The sequence below is a fragment of the Hyaena hyaena genome, unplaced genomic scaffold (assembly GCF_003009895.1).
Source record: "Hyaena hyaena isolate Hyena2069 unplaced genomic scaffold, ASM300989v1 scaffold_663, whole genome shotgun sequence".
NCBI classification, from domain to species: domain Eukaryota; kingdom Metazoa; phylum Chordata; class Mammalia; order Carnivora; family Hyaenidae; genus Hyaena; species Hyaena hyaena.
In genome coordinates this window covers 637,969-655,870 of record NW_024081296.1, presented here as the reverse complement: position 1 = coordinate 655,870, position 17,902 = coordinate 637,969, and positions in this window count along the sequence as shown.

Below are 17,902 nucleotides of genomic sequence, written 5' to 3'. Positions count from 1 at the left end.
TCACTGAAGTTTTTAATCAAGCACAGCTGTCTATCATTTGTGGGATCCACACAAGAGTATAAATAGAGGTTGATTATACACTAAGCTAAACACTATTAAATAAAATATGTTCTCTTCTACATCAATGAATATGTAACCATAAAGACCTGGAAGTCCAGGTTCAAACTTAAATTCTTAGACTCTTTAGATTTCTGTGCTAGAACACAGCAGTTTGGACAGAGCCACTCCCCAGCTCCTGGACTCTCCCCTTCTCTTCCCATGCCCAGATCTGTCCTAAACCATAAAGACTTTGCACATAGATGTGTGAGCACCCCAGCCTGCATATACAAAAGCTACACACCCTTTACTGACACAAATAGCCATCTGTTGGTCATCACTCATGCTTAGGGGTGCATAGAGTAGTCATGAGATTAACCCTTTAAGATAGCAGATACAAGGCAAATCCAGTGCAATTCCCTGAAGAAGGCTTGAGGCCATCTGAGCACAATATTTGGGTATCCTGTGTAACTAGAGCATGTTCTAGAAGGCGTAGTGCAAGATCCAGGTGAGCACATCCTATAGGTCCACCAACTCTTCATCCTCTGGACTCTCAAAAACTCAAGACTTCTCTTGCCTGAGACCATAGACATTACTGTCATCAAGTGCTGAGTTTTCTTGGAAAAGCTCTCAGATCCTTGCCACAAATAGAAGCTGTGATGATTTGTAATATCGTTTGCATGTATTTCACCTCTCACTGGACATAGAGCTGCACCTCAGCTCCTGCCTTCCTCACTACCACATTACTGTCATGAGGGGAAAATCCAAGTCTCTCAAGTACACTCAGACTCTTTCCTCTACTGCCACCTTCTATCCAACACCTTTCCCCACTGTCTCTGAGTTCTGCTGGGATCTTGGTTACAGGTGCAAAGCCATAAGGAGGAAGAGAGCAGCTGGACCAACAGCCCCAGACACCCCAACATGTACCAGACTTTTGCTGGCAAAGACTCAAGCAGTAAGTGGGTCTCTGTCTGTCTGTCTGTCTGCCTGTCTGTCTGTCTGTCTCTCTCTCTCTCTCTCTTTCTCTCCCCCACCCCAACCTCCCTCAGGCACTGAGTCGCAAACCTGGTTGCATATTGTAATTGCCCAGGAACAATTTTCTAAATACCCATGACGAAGGTTCACACATTCTGTGATTCTGATTTAATTAACACGGCATGGAAACCAGTGCCTTACCTTTTGTTTTTAAGCTCCTCAGGTGATTCTACTATGGCTGGTTAGATACTTCTCTAGATCAGTGGTTCTCAGACTTTAGCATCCAAATAATCTGGAGGGCTTGTTAAAATACAGATGTCTGGGCCCAAATCCCAGAGTTTCTGATTGAGTAGCCCTAAGCAAGGCCCAAGAATTGGCATTTCTAACAAGTTCACAGGTGATGCTGATGCTGCTGGTCTTGCAATCACAGTCTGAGAACTGTTCTGGGGTAAATTCTGCGTAACCTTAGTGTTCAAAATATAGTCTGCACACTGGCAGCCATAGCATCACTTGGGATTTTGTTAGGAATGTAGAATCTCAGACCCCACCCAAGATCTAAGGCATCGCAATTTTATCAAGAGCCTTAGGTGGTTTATTCACATGTTGAAGTTTGAGAAGCATTGCTGTAGTTTTTAACGATAAGAGCTATATCCCGGCTCCTGCTTATAGCTACATTCTAATCAGCCCACATCACCATGTGGGGGAAGACCCCGTGTATCTCACAGCCATGTTACCCTAAACTCTGAGTTCCTTCCAGTAGGTCTGATGTCCATAGCTCTCCTTCCCTTGTCAATGAAGGACAACGAATCTCACATAGGTGGTTATTGCAGCTAAAATGTCTTTCCTTTCTATGTGAGTCTGAGCATTAACTGTGTCAGAAGTATCCCTTTGAACACTTTATCTAAAGATTTATTATTTAAACTAAGTATAAGTGAGGCTCTCGTAGTCTTTACCACCTATCCCCTTGGACCATACAGAAGATGGCATCAGGAAAAACGTGACTTTTCTAATAGTAGGAATTGAAATCCTTCTTGAATTAAGTCAATGAGTCTTGCTTAGAGTTCCTTCTATCTTGAATGTGTTAGTACTATTTACTGTACTTCCTCACCCAATAGTCATTTGGAGTCAATACTATAAATGTACTGTGTTACTTGTCCGGAATCACAGAGATCTTTACACTCTTAACTCTTCTAATTTTCTGTGATTTTAGAGCCCTAGTCACTTTTCTTTCTCTCTTCCTCATTACTTTCATCTCCAGATATAAAAATTGTATGTATTTAGTAGTCACTCACAAAAGAAGTAACTATCAGAAGGCAGAAATATAGCTGGGAGAAGTTTAGGATATGGAGTCAAATGACCAACTCTACACTTACTCAATGATCTTGTAAAAATCACTGAACTTTAATTTCATCCTACATAAAAGGAGACTAATAATAATTCTGTGTGTGTGTGTGTGTGTGTGTGTGTGTGTGTGTGGACTAGGCATTTGTGTCGAGTTTTCACCCCTTACAGAGAGTTTGTGAAAGCAATGTAACATATTAGAACAACAGTGGTGTTGCTGATTTTAGAAAAAGTAATCATGGACATAAAATATTTAGATCAGTGATTCTCAATCCCACAAGATTTTTTTTTAATTGCTATTTCCTGGGCTCCAACCAGTAGAGTTAAATGCAAATCTCTAATGTTTGGACTTGGGCATCATTGTTTAATCTTCTTTTAAAACTTTCCTCTTGCTGCATAGCAAACCGCCCAAAAGGTAGTGGCTTTAATAAAAAGTTGTTTCTTATTTCTCACTATTTTGTGGGTTTACTGGAAGGTTCCGCTGCTTGTCTCACCTGGGCTCACTTATGCAGCTGTTTGGGACTATTTGGCTGGGCTGGATTGGAAGGTCAAAAATGGATTCCCACACACATCTGGAACCTTAGTGTCAACTGTCTTAGGGAGCCCTCTCCATACGGTGTGTCTTTCTTTGATAGTCTAGCTTGTCTTTCCTATGTGGATATTCCTGAAATTCCAATGCTTCTTTTTATGGATCTGTTGCAAGTTCACAACATCCCCTCAACCACATGTTATTGGTCAAATCAAGTCACAAGACCAACCTGGATTCAAAGGGAAGGAAAACAGACTCTACTTTTTCTTTTAAGGTTTTTATTCATTTTTCAGAAACAGACAGAGTGAAAGTGGAGGTGGGACTGGGGGCGGGGAGAGACACAGAATTCAAAGCAGGCTCCAGGCTCTGAGTTGTCAGCACAGAGCCCAACAGGGAGCTTGAACTCACGAACCATGAGATCATAACCTGAGCCAACGTCAGATGCCCAACCGACTGAGCCACCCAGGAGCCCCAAACTCTACTTTTTAATAGGAGTGGCAAGGTCACACTGCAAAAAGACATGTGAAATGGGAGGGTTGTCATACCATCTTTATAAACAGTCCATCACAATGATCCCAGTGCACCATGAGGATTAAGAATAACTGCTTTCATTAAAGGGCTTTATCCTCACATATTAAAGATACACTGAGGGCAAGCTTTCATTCTGTAGCTAATTCAGACTCTGTCACAGCACCCAGATTTGAAAAGGAAATTTTTGCTAAACTTATAAAATTAAAATAGAAAATGTGGAGTCTATTCTCTACAGCTAGGTTTCTTTGCCAATAACTTACTTAATTTACTCTGAAATACAAAGCTTTGCTCAAGTGTTATGTGTCCATCAGATGTCAGCCTCACACAAGAAAATGCCAAGATATTTGGTGAAGCAAGCTGGGGACAGGATCTATAATGTTATACTTTCTGGGCAATACCTACAACACCCAGGACACCAGTTCCTCTCATAAAACTGGGAAAAAGTATTGCTGGGAGTTATCCACTTTAGGTAAGAAATTAGATTCCATTTTCTGCCAAGGATGTGTGATTAGAAACTATGTATTTCCCTTATTCTAAACATACATTTTTCCACATTTTAGTATCTCTGAGATAGAATGGGTTTTACAACTGACAGTGCCAATGTCTGTTTTTATTCCTCTTTAGTGAAATGTAAAGTAAGTGAGTCTTGCAAAAGATGGTTTCTCAGATTCAATGAAACACAGTAACTTTAGGAATTAAATGTACTTACTCTCAAGTAATTGAGGAAATGATTTTGCAGACTTCCCTTCTACAATTTCCTAGAACACTAAGAGATTTCTGCTTCACTGACACAGTCTTTGGCTGAGGCAAGGGGGCCACAGTGGTTCCCAAACCTTTTGGATGTTCCATAAATGTGTTTAATCATCTTTTCACAAAGCTATGAATTATCTCTCTCTATTCACTCCTCTGTCATCCTTTAAACATCACAAGAAGGGGGGCGCCTGGGTGGCTTAGTCGGTTAAGCGTCCGACTTTCGCTTAGGTCATGATCTCGCGGTTCGTGGGTTCGAGCCCCGCGTCGGGCTCTGTGCTGACTGCCAGCTCAGAGCCTGGAGACCGTTTCAGTCTGTGACTCCCTCTCTCTCTGACCCTCCCCTGCTCACGCTGTCTCTCTCTCTCTCCTAGAAATAAATAAAACATTAAAAAAAAAATTTAAAGGATTAACAAGAAGAGATTGGAGGGGCACCTGAGTGGCTCACTCGGTCGAGCGACCAGNTCTCGCGGTTCGTGGGTTCGAGCCCCGCGTCGGGCTATGTGCTGACTGCCAGCTCAGAGCCTGGAGCCTGTTTCAGTCTGTGACTCCCTCTCTCTCTGACCCTCGACTGCTCACGCTCTCTCTCTCTCTCTCTCTCTCTCTCTTAGAAATAAATAAAACATTTAAAAAAAAGAATTAAATACAATAAAATTAAAAAAAAAAAAGACATCACAAGAAGGGGGCAATACCTATGAAAGTGCTTGAGGACTCCCAAGATTAAAGGCTGTGTGATAAATATGGAAGGAGGAAATTCACTCACCACCATCAAAGGCAGAGCCAACTGCCTTTTCCCAGTTTCTCAGACCTACTGGGAAACAATTCCTCTCTACCTCCTCCAGGACATATAATTATCTCTTCCAGAGACTAATGATCTCTCAGGAGCTCTGTATCAAGCGTCAAGAGTTCACCTACTACTTGTCATCAGGCATGAGACGGGTGTGAGCATGGGTAGGAAGGGATAGCAGCACCCAGCCAGACATTGGGTCCACTTGTGTAGTCCTCACATTGCACAAGGATATTCAAAAGGCAAATAGAGGTGGAAATCCAGCTTTACTGTGCTTACCATCCAAAATCTCAAGGTCTTCATCTTCTAAGAGGGAGCTCCTTTTTTTCCCTAATTCATCTATGTAAGGTGAGTGCTTTTCTGTACAAGGACACCTTAAAAAGGGATCTTGTGGGGCACCTGGGTGGCTCAGTCGGTTAAGTGTCCAACTTCAGCTCAGATCATGATCTCATGGTCTGTGGGTTTGAGCCCCGCATCAGGTTCTGTGCTGACAGCTCGGAGCCTGGAGCCTGCTTCAGATACTGTGTCTCCCTCTCTCTCTCTTCTCTCCTGCTTGTGTTCTCTCTGCCTACCAAAAATAAATAAACATTTAAAAAAACCTTTTTTTAAAAGGATCTTGTGCCCAGCTATCAGCTTTCATTTAGAGTCTGCCATAGAAGAAGTCTTAATCTTCCTCCCAGATCCTAGGAAAGGATGACCCTCATCATTCCTCATAATTTGCACCATACTCAAAGCTTTCAAATGCATAGCCTTTTCTACTAGTGCTTTGTTGCTAAAATTTAAGCTGTTGACCTCTATCACACTTAAGAGGCAGGGCCAAGGTTTTACTTTTTTGTTATTATTGTTTGTTTCTTTTACCAGATCTGGGGTAGCCCAGGCTCACATATATCCTATTTGCAAAGCGATCATATCTAGAGGTGGGAGTTACACTTTATGGGAAACTCTGCTGGTGGCAGGGGGAGAAGTCAGGCAAGATTAGGTGGGGAGACCACGCAGAGCACAGATAAAGAAGGAAACTAGTCTTAGATGATCCCAAAAGGCAGGTAATTCAAAGCTGTCTGTTGACATTTAGTGAAACCTATATGAGCCGGTAGCTACAGAAGTGCACTTAGATGTAAGATTTTCCCATGTGACAATATTAGCAACAAATGCTTATATATAGTGCTTACTACATGTCAGGCCTAACCCTTAGCACTATGAGGGAGTTAAATCACTTAATCTTATGATATAACTTTTTGATTATTCCACATTTTATAGATGGTCACGGTGGGCATGGTTACTTTTTTACCAATATAAATTTTGAAGAGTTACTATCTGATAAGTGGTGTAGGGAGAGATGGGGAGAGGGAGAGAAGAAAGCAAGAGGGCATCATGAGCACATGATGCTTGTTTTGCATCTATTGGGGAAATATAATTAAAAACAAAATCTTCTGCCACCCCAGAAAACCTCTCCAGAAAGGTATAAGAGAAATAAATGTTTTAGTTTTGAATATGATGTGTGTGTGTCAAAGGCCATCCACTAAAGAGATTGCAGAGACAGAAAGAAATCCCACCCTCTTCTATAGACAGGCAGATGAAGCCTCTTACACACATACAATAAGTAGTCCTGAAGGAGGTGGAAATGCAGTTCATTCTAGATTCACCTTGGAACTGGGGTGGCCAATGTTGTTAGATCATTTCCTTTATCCAAATGACTAATAAAACTGCTCATATCTTTATGACAGAGGTAGTTTTGCAAGTGGGAGCCAGGCACCTAAGTTAGACTCCTGGCCTCTCATGGAGACCCAGAGATAGGGTGAGAGTCTTGGATGATTATTACATTTCAAAGCAAAGGCTTCCATAATCCTTGAGAAAGACATTTCAGGGTCTTAAAGGTGGCAAGAGGTTTATTTAGTTTTTTTAAAAAGATTTACATACATTTCAAAGACACAAAGAACTTACAAGTTTTCTAAAGGAACCCACTTTCAGAAAAGAGGGGGAGGCTTTTCCACAACAGGGAAAAATTAAGACTTTTATTTTTAATTTGTATTTGCCATTATACTTGTATCTGTATCTTTTCTTTCCTTTGATCTTCCTTTGACCTGAACTGGCCCATTCATCTTTCGAGTTGTGGAAAGAAGGATCATCTCCACTTGAATTGCATAATGCCCATTTTCTGCGTTACCTTTCACATGTCTTGGTGGATTTCCAAGACTATATCAAATATGTCAAGCCACACAGCTTCCGGTGTCAACATTCATGTAGCCTGCGGTGCAAATATTGTTCCTAGAGATGTGTTGAGCAGAGGCCTGAGCATCCACAGAACCTTACTCAGCTCTTCAGGTAGGAAGGGACTTTCATGACAATATAGCACTTTCAGAGATATTACCTTATATAAGTCTTTTAATCATTTAGACTAGATGAGAAAAAAAAATTACTTAACAAGATCAAGTAACTCGTTACTTAAAACTCAGATCTCCTGACTCCCAAACCAGTGCTCTTTTCATCATAACACACTACCCTGAACGTGCAGGAGTTCAGACTACTGATACAGATCAGTGCAAGCCTCACTGCAGGTACTTGAATGTGACTATCATTAACTGTGTGCCCTAATCCTTTGCACTAAGCACCCAAACCCTCACCAGTTTTGTGACCACTGGAGTTTGGCTGCCTTATTATAAACTCACTGGCAAGAGGAATGTCATACAGATGAAGCGGAAATGTTCACAATTCAGCAAAAGACATGACAGGAAAATAAAAAATTACATGTATTTAATTTATTAAGTGCCGCATATGCATAGAAAAATGAACTTCCCAGAGGATGGCATATCCAGGTGAATCTAGACACGTGAGTCGAGGTCAAACAAGGCAAGGATGGATAGTGGGGCAAGTAGAAGAAGCAACAGGACCAAGTTGAGAGATACACATGTTCCAAGGCAGAGAGAAATGGAATATCATACTATCTTCAGAAACTACACCTTGCGCCAATTGAAATAAGACAACCAGAAATAAGATGAGCATCTAGGAATGGATGGGAATGAGAGTAGGACTTTGAGGTATTTCATAGCCCAATGGCTAAACTGAGAACCAGACAGACTTGTGTTTGGGGGGAAGGGGAAGGAAAAGAAAAAAACACAGGGAAATTTCTAAGTTCCTTCTTGAGAGATTAAGTGAATATTAATATACTTTTATTAAGAACAGAATACAGTAGAAGAAGCAAGCTGGTAGGCAAATATCTTAAAGTATAATTTTCAAAAAGGCAAAATAATGACTCTCATTTTAATATAAGATAAACATGTTCAAAGTTTCTTTAAAATTTTTTTGATGTCTTTTTCTTTATTTCTGAGAGAGAGCATGACCAGGGAAGGGTCAGAGAGAGAGGGAGACACAGACTCTGAAACAGGCTCCAGGCTCTGAGCTGTCAGCACAGAGCCCGATGTGGCGCTCCAACCCACAAACCTTGAGATCATGACCTGAGCCAAAGTTGGACGCTTAACCGATGGAGCCGCCCAGTCACCCCTCAAATGTTCTATTCAACTCATAATTAATAGGAATTCCAATAATATGTTTGAACTGGTCCAGAGACTTTTTGAGAAGCTAGTTCTTTTAAAACTAGCTAACCTGAATTAGCTACAAAACTGGCTGATACACAGCCAGACCATAAACTCTCATCTTTGAGATTATTGGTTACACTCGAAAGAGATTATTTGCATCTCTACTCAGCACGAATTTTTGAGGTAATCTTTGCCCCCACAGAGTAGTGAAATAGCCGATAAAAAGAAACTCAAAACTAACACTGTACTGAAAGTACATCTGGTAATCTTGTTTGTCTATTTTCAAGTCGAGAATAATTTGATGAGTTAAGATTTGGATATGATGAGATTGCAATAGTTCTGAAATACTAAAATAAAGAAGTCCATAAGGCAGCTGGATATATGAATTTGAGATTGGAGGGTTTTTTGGAATTCAAGGCTTATTTATAATAGGTGAAGGAAGGCATGAGAAATAACAGTTCACCTAGAGAAAGATTGCAGAATCAGAAGTTTAAGAGAAAAAAGGACCCTTAGAAACATTAATATTTAAAAATTGATTCAAGGGTGCCTAAGTGACTCAGTCATTTAAGCAAATGACTCTTGATTTCAGTTCAGATCATGATCTCACAGTTATGGAATCCAACCCTGAGACGTGCCCCATGCTGAGCATGGAGCCTGCTTAAGATTCTCTATTAAAAAAAGAAAAGAAAAAGAAAAATTGATCAAGCAGAGGATGTTCATAAAGGAGTAGCCATATGGACTGAAAAAGAAAGCTTCAGATAGTAAGCAAGTGAAGTTTGTTTCGATAAGGAAGGTGTAGTCTTCAGTAACATACATCATAAAATATCCAGAAGGAAGGAGAATGCAAAGAAAGCATTGGATTTGCAACCACACAGATTGATGTAGTATTTTTATTTGTGCGACAGGGCTTCAAAGTACGATTGTGAAGGAGCGCCTGGGTGGCTTAGTCGGTTAAGCGTCCGACTTTCTCTTAGGTCATGATCTCGCGGTTCGTGAATTCGAGCCCCGCGTCGGGTTCTGTGCTCACTGCCAGCTCAGAGCCTGGAGCCTGTTTCAGAGTCTGTGTCTCCCTCTCTCTCTGACCCTTCCCTGCTCAAGCCGTCTCTCTCTCTCTCCTAGAAATAAATAAATAAAAATATTTTTAAAAAATAAAATAAAGTACGATTGTGAAAAGTGAATAGGAAATTATGCAAATAAAGTAAGTAAGAAAGTCCAGAGACTAAGGAATGTTTTGTTTTTTCTAGGATGGGGAGGGTTTAAGTATATATATATATATATATATATATATATATATATATATATGGTGAAGGAAAAGAATCAATTGGGTGGGAGAGGTTCCTGGTTCAGGAAGGAAGAGAGAATGACGATGTGGGGTCACTGGTAAAGTGCTTTTGAAAACTTAATTTTACAAAACAAAAATAAATCCTTTTTTAGTATTTAGCCATGAACTAGAAGTACAGATCTTTGTCTGAGATGAGAGGAAAAGAAAAAGGACAATTACATTGGTCACCTGGAGAAGTCAAGAAACCTCTGCCTATTGATTTCTCTCTTTTTCCTAAAGAAAGGGTAGTCACTAAACAGCGTAAGGCAGGGAATTTGAATATGATAGTAAAGATTTGAGATTCTCACTATGAAAAAAAAAAAGAAACATTTATCATAAGAAGCACCTAGTTGAACAGGTGAATGATCTTAGGGTTCAGCTCAAAGTGCAGATTTGGCAGGGATTTAAAATTTTTCTCCAGCAGTGTTCGGCAATCTATATAAACAAATGAGGATAAAAGTAGAAGTATATCTTTAAAAGTACATAAAAAGTAAGAAGTGAGCACTTCTAGGAATCTCACTTCATGCTGAGCACAACAGAAAATCTTAGTTACGTGAGGGTTTCCTTGATGCTGCTGCTGCTGCTGCTGCTGCCGCTGCTGCTACTGACCTTAAATATGACATAGTAGTGAGAAACATTTCAACAGATGAGATATAAAAGCTTCTGCCAACTCCAGTACTCAGGGCTGTCTCCAAAATGCATGATGTGTTTCTTTTTAGTCCCATTTCAGGCTTTTTCCACCACCACAACCATACATGCTCCGATAGCAGTGACTTCATAGAAGAGCCTAATTCTCACCTCTTCTCACAGGAGGTTGTACTGCCCCCAACATCCAGCTCCTGCTCCCTGGTCCTACAAACCTCTGAACTTGGTAGGAGAAAAGCATCATGGTACACTGGAAAAAAGACCAGATTGAGAGACTTGGAATCTATGCCCTGATGATATTATAAACTGCATGCACAGAGAAAGACCTGAGGCGCGTAACTTCATTTCTCTGTGTGTTTGTTTCTCTACCATGTGGACATTAGAAAACACAAGGCAGACAGTGGCAAACTGGACAAAAATTAAATATTCCCCCAAGGGGTTGACATTCCCTAAGGCAGTTAGAGGATTTAACAGTGGTCGAGTTTGGGAAACAAAGATTGTTACTGGAATACTTTCAAAGGACTCAATGTAATGATGAAGGAGAAATCCCACATTTCAGCTCTGAAGGCTTGGTGCACCCAACAGTAAGGTTCCCTCTGAGCTTCCTCACATCCCTATGTGTTTCCAGTTAAGTTCCAGAAAATCTTCCACGACACCAGATTCCTGTTTTTTTTTTTTTCTTGAAGCCTCACCTAAAGAACCTCCTCTTATCCCCTAATTTCTACCTCTATCTCTAGTTTCATATCTTCATAGGAGAAAAAAAAAAGATGAGTGGGATTCAGGGTTCCTCCTCTTGGTCACTGCAAAACAATCACAGAAAACAAAAGACCAATAAAAATATTTTTTAAAACCTTGACATGTTTTTAAAGAGAACTAACAGTTGTGGTTTTAGTTGGAGGGAAAATATTTTGTCAACGAATAGGACGTGAGTACCCACAGTGCTCCTTGAAGCTGTGTGTGGTACAGAGCATTTTAGACTTGTTCCTCCCCCAGTAAAATTCTAGTAGAGTAGAAGCAGCAACACACACAAACACGCACACACACTCATGTGCATACACACACTTCCAGTAATATATTGCTTGGTTGCCTAATAAACTGCAAGTCAGCAAAGAACAGAAAAGAGAGATTTGAGGGAGAGTATGACCATGAGTTCAAAGAAAAAAATATCATACTGGATATGATGAGAGCCAACAGAAGTTGATTTTGAGAAAGCACAGAGCATTGACCAAGTCTGGTTGTTGAGCTAGGTGTAAACAAAGGACTAGAGAGTTTAAGAGCTGGGGTGGAGGGTTTTTAGAACATCTGTATTTGCTGATTGGCCTTATCTAATGGAAAAATAAACTTTCTGGCATCTTTGTGACAACTTGGAGCTAGGGGCCATGCTGAAGTTAGGCTCCTACCCTTCCACAGAACTTGGGAGAAAGGGGCACTATCTTCCTTGATGTTTACATTTCAGAGAAATAATTCTCAGGTCCTAGAGAAAGGCTTTCCTGGATTGCAAAATTGAAATGAGACTGGGAGACGATTTATATTTCAAAGGGTCAGAGAAAGGATTTACAATTACAAGCTTTCTAAAGTAAATGTTGTAAGAAAATGGAGGTCAGGGCCCAGGGTCAGAGGGAAAAAACTGTCCAAACTGCAGTGATAGTGAAGGGAATGTTTAGGCCATCTTGGTCATAAGAGAGAACAGAAGCATCTGAGATTACTTCATTTAAAAAGCCTAAGAGAGAGGGGAGGCAAGATGGTGGAGAAGTAGGGAGCTCCATACATTTCACTCGCCCCCATCTCTCAAATGGAGAAGGCCTGAAGTCATAGGAACCCCTACGGAATCCAGGAGTTTGGGAGGAAAAGGAGACAGAGTCTGCTGAAAAAACCTTATAGCGTGAGTGCGAACTGGGGAAGATAAAATCGGGCTTGGACCAGAGACACAGAGGGAAGGGGGGATCCTCCTTTGCGGGGAGCCAAGGTGAGTCCAGGGGAGGGGGATGTGGAGAGAGTGGCCGAAACTGCTGAAGACACTGTCCCTGTCGCTGGAGAAAAGAAAACCTCCTCTCGGGACACACAGGGATCCAATTTCCTGCTGTCCAGCTGACCCTAGGCAGGTCTCACTCATCCCTGGCGACCCTGGGTGAAACTGATCCTTGCTCGCCAGCCCAACCTGGAGGGGACAGGAGCAGTGGCTTCTGGCTCGATTCCCAGGGGGAAGGCAAGAGGCTTGAAACTGCTCTGAGGGACTCGCTAGTTTATATTTTGAGCAATATCAGTGGGATGCGCTGACTGAAATCTGGAAACAAGGCCTGGCTTGGGATATAGAGCACAGCCCACCTTGGCTACACCCCCTGTGTAAAAGAACACTACCTGAACAGACAGGCCCTGGATAGTCAATAAGCCTCCTTTAATATAACAGTATTTGCAGGTGCAGAGCGCAAAACAAGCCTTTAAAAGTGACAAGAGACAAAAAGCTAGCCAAAATGACGAAATGGAGAACTCTCCTCCAAAGAAATTCCAGGAAGAATTGACAGCTAAAGAACTGCTCAAAACAGATATAAGCAAAATAACTGAACAAGAAGTTAGAACAATAGTCATAAAATTAATCACAGGGTGTGAAAAAGGCATGGAAAAAATCAGAGAAACTATTGCTACAAAGACTATGGAGCTTAAAAATAGTTGTGATGAGGGGCGCCTGGGTGGCTTAGTCGGTTAAGCGTCTGACTTTCGCTTAGGTCATGATCTCGCGGTTCGTGGGTTCGAGCCCCGTGTTGGGCTCTGTGCTTACTGCCAGCTCAGAGTCTGGAGGCTATTTCAGTCTGTGACTCCCTCTCTTTCTGACCCACCCCTGCTGACGCTGTCTCTCTCTCTCTCTCTCTCTCTCCTAGAAATAAATAAAAATTAAAAAAATTAAAATTAAAAAAAAATAGTTGTGATGAATTTTTAAAAAATGCTATAAATGAGATACAAAATGAAACGGAGGCGTCCAATGCACGGATGGAAGAGGCAGAAAGGAGAATAAGTGATCTATCTAGAAGACACAATTATAGAAAAAGAGGAAGCTGAGAAAAAGAGATAAACTGATACAAGAACATGAAAGGAGAGTTCGAGAGCTCAGCGATACAATCAAACGGAACAATATCCATATCATTCCAATATCCATATCCAATTCCAGAAGAGGAAGAGAGAGGGAAAGGTGCTGAAGAGGTCTTTGAACAAGTTATATCAGAGAACTTCCCCAGTCTGGGGAAGGAAACAGACGTTGAAATCCAAGAGGCACACAGAACTCCTCTCAGACGTAACTTGAATCGATCTTCTGCAGGACATGTCTTAGTGAAACTGGCAAACTATAAGGACAAAGAGAGAATTCTGAAAGCAGCTAGGGATAAAAGGGCCCTAACATACAAAGGGAAACCTATCAGAGTGGTGACAGACCTATCTACTGAAACTTGGCAGACCAGAAAGGAATACCAGGAAATCTTCAATGTGATAAAGAGAAAAAATATGCAGCCAAGAATCCTCTATCCAGCAAGTCTGTCATTCAGAATAGAAGGAGAGATAAAAGCCTTTCCAAATAAACAAAAATTGAAAGAATTTGTCACCACTAAACCAGCCCTACAAGAAATCCTGAGGGGGATTCTCTGAGGGAAATGTTGCAAGGAACGCAAGACACCAGAGACAGCAGCACAAGCATAAATCCCAGAAAGAATACAATGACTCTAAACCCATATTTTTCAATAATAACACTGAATGTAAATGGGCTAAATGCCCCAATAAAAAGACATAGGGTAGCAGAATGGATAAAAAAAACAAAATCCATCTATTTGCTGTCTACAAGAAACACAATTGACTGGGGGACACGTTCAGATTGAAAGTAAGGGGATGAAGAAATATATATTATGCAACAGGAAGTCAAAAGAAAGCTGGAGTAGCTATACTTATATCAGACAAACTGGACTTTAAAGTAAAGACAGTAACAAGGGATGAAGAAGCACATTATATAATAATTACAGGGTCTATCCATCAGGAAGAGCTAGCAATTATAAATGTCTACACACCAAATATGGGAGCACCTATATATATAAAAGAATTAATCACAAACAGAAACAATCTTATGGATAAGAATGTGCTAACAGCAGGAGACTTTAATACTCCACTTATAGCAATGGCTAGATCAACTAGACAGAAAATCACTAAAGACACAATGGACTTGAATGACACATTGGACCAGATGGATCTGACAGATATATTTAGAACTCTACAACTTGAGGCCATGGAATTCACTTTCTTCTCAAGTGCACATGGCACATTCTCCAAGACAGATCATATACTGGGACATAAAACAGCCCTCAATAAATATAAAAGAATTGAGATCATACCATACACACTCTCAGATCATAATGCTTTGAAACTTGAAATCAATCACAGGAAGAAGTCTGGAAAACCTCCAAAAGCATGGAGGTTAAAGAACACCTTACTAAAGAATGAATGGGCCAATCAGGCAATTAGAGAGGAAATTTAAAAATATATGAAAACAAATATAAATGAAAATACAAGAATCCAAACTCTATGGGATGCGGCAAAGGCAGTCCTAAGAGGAAAGTACATTGCACTCCAGGCCTATTTCAAGAAATTAGAAAAAAATGCAAGTGCAAAATCTAACAGTGCACCTAAAGGAACTAGAGGGAGAGCAACAAGAGCACCCCAAACCCAGTAGGAGAAGAGAAATAATAAAAATCAGGGCAGAAATAAACAACATAGAAACCAAAGAAACAGTTGACCAGATCGATGAAACCAAGAGTTGGTTTTTTGAAAAAATAAACAAAATTGACAAACCTATAGCCAGGCTTCTCAAAAAGAAAAGACAGAGCACTCAAATAGACAAAATCATGAATGAAAATGGACTTATTACAACCAACCCCTCAGAAATACAAGCAATTATCAGGGAATACTATGAAAAATTATATGCCAAAAAATTGGACAACTTAAAAGAAATGGACAAATTCCTAAATGCAAGCTCACTACCAAAATTCAGAGGAAGAGATAGAAAATCTGAACAGATCCATAACTAGTGAAGAAATCGAATCAGTTATCAAAAATCTCCCAACAAATAAGAGCCCTAGGCCAGATGGCTTCCCTGGGGAATTCTACCAGACACTTAAAACAGAATTAATACCCATTCTTCTCAAGCTATTCCAAAAAATAGAAATCGAAGGAAAACTTCCAGACTCATTTTATGAAGCCAGCATCACTCTGATTCCCAATCCAGACAGAGACTCAGCAACAAAAAGAGAACTACAGGCCAACATCCTTGATGAATACAGATGTAAAAATCCTCAACAAGATGCTTGCAAATCGAACGCAACAACACATAAAAAGAACTATCCACCAAGACCAAGTGGGATTCATTCTTGGGTTACAGAGCTGGTTCAATATTCGCAAATCAATCAATGTGATCCATCACATCAACAAAAGAAAAGATTAAAAACCATATGATCCTGTCAATAGATGCAGAAAAAGCATTTGACAAAATACACTATCCCTTCTTAATAAAGACCCTTGAGAAAGTCGGGATAGAAGGAACTTACTTAAACATCATAAAAGCCATCTATGAGAAGCCCTCAGATAACATCATCCTCAATGGGGAAAAACTGAGAGCTTTCTCCCTGAGATCAGGAACATGTCAGGGATGTCCACTCTCACCACTGTTGTTTAACATAGTGCTGGAAGTCCTAGCATCAGCAATCAGGCAACAAAAGGAAATCAAAGGCATCAGAATTGGCAAGGAAGAAGTCAAACTTTCACTTTTCACAGATGACATGATACTATACATAGAAAACCCAACAGACTCCACCAGAAGCATACTGAAATTGATCCATGAATTCAGCAAAGTTGCAGGATATAAAATCAACGTACAGAAATCAGGTGCATTTTTGTACATCAACAATGAAGCAACAGAAAGAGAAATCAAGAAACTGATCCCATTTACAATTGCGCAAAAAAACATAAAATACCTAGGAATAAACTTAACCAAAGATATAAGAGATCTGTATGATGAAAACTGTAGAAAACTTATGAAGGAAATTGAAGAAGACACAAAGAAATGGAAAAATATTCCATGCTCATGGATTGGAAAAATAAAAATAGTTAAAACGTCATTACTACCCAAAACAATCGACACATTCAATGCAATCCCAATCAAAATTGCACCAGTATTCTTCTCAAAACTAGAACAAACTATCCTAAAATTTGTAAGAAACCACAAAAGACCCTGAATAGCCAAAGTAATATTGAAGAAGAAAACCAAAAGGGGAAGCATCACCATCCCAGACTTTAGCCTCCACTACAAAGCTGTCATCTTCAAGACAGTATGGTATTGGCACAAAAACAGACACATAGACCAATGGAACAGAATCGAGAACTCAGAAGTGGACCCAAAAGTATACAGCCAACTAATCTTTGACAAAGCAGGAAAGAATATCCAATGGGAAAAAAAAGACAGTCTCTTTAACAGATGGTGCTGGGAGAACTGGACAGCAACATGCAGAAGAATGAAACTAGATCACTTTCTCATACCATACACAAAAATAAACTCAAAATGGATAAAGGACCTGAACGTGAGACCAGAAACCATCAAAACCCTAGAAGAGAAAGCAGGAAAAAAACCTCCTTGACCTTCACCGCAGCAATTTCTTACTTGACACATCCCCAAAGGTAAGGGAATCAAGAAGAAAAATGAACTATTGGGACCTCATCAAGATTAAAAGTTCTGCACAGCAAAGGAAACAATCCATAAAACTAATAGGCAACTGATGGAATGGGAAAAGATAGTTGCAAATGACATATCAGATAAAGAGCTAGTAGCCAAAATCTATAAGGAACTCACCAAACTCCATACCCAAAAAACAAATAATCCAGTGAAGAAATGGGCAGAAGATATGAACAGACACTTCCCCAAAGAGGACATCCAGATTACCACCAGACACATGAAATGATGCTCAGCGTCCCTCCTCATCAGGGAAATACAAATCAAAACCACACTGAGATACCACCTCGCGCCGGTCAGAGTGGCTAAAATGAGCAAATCAGGAGACTCTAGATGCTGGCGAGAATGTGGAGAAACGGGCACCCTCCTACACTGTTGGTGGGAAGGTAAACTGGTGCAACACCTCTGGAAAACTGTGGAGGTTCCTCAAAAAATTAACACTAGAACTCCCTATGACCCAGCAATAGCACTGCTAGGAATTTACCCAAGGGATATAGGAGTGTTGATGCATAGGGGCACATGTACCCCAATGTTCATAGCAGCAATTTCAACAATAGCCAAAACATGGAAAGAGCCTAACTGTCCATCAACTGACGAATATATCAAGAGATGTGGTTTATCTATACCATGGAATACTACATGGCAATGAGAAAGAATGAAATCTGGCCATGTGTAGCAACATGGATGGACCTTGAGGGTG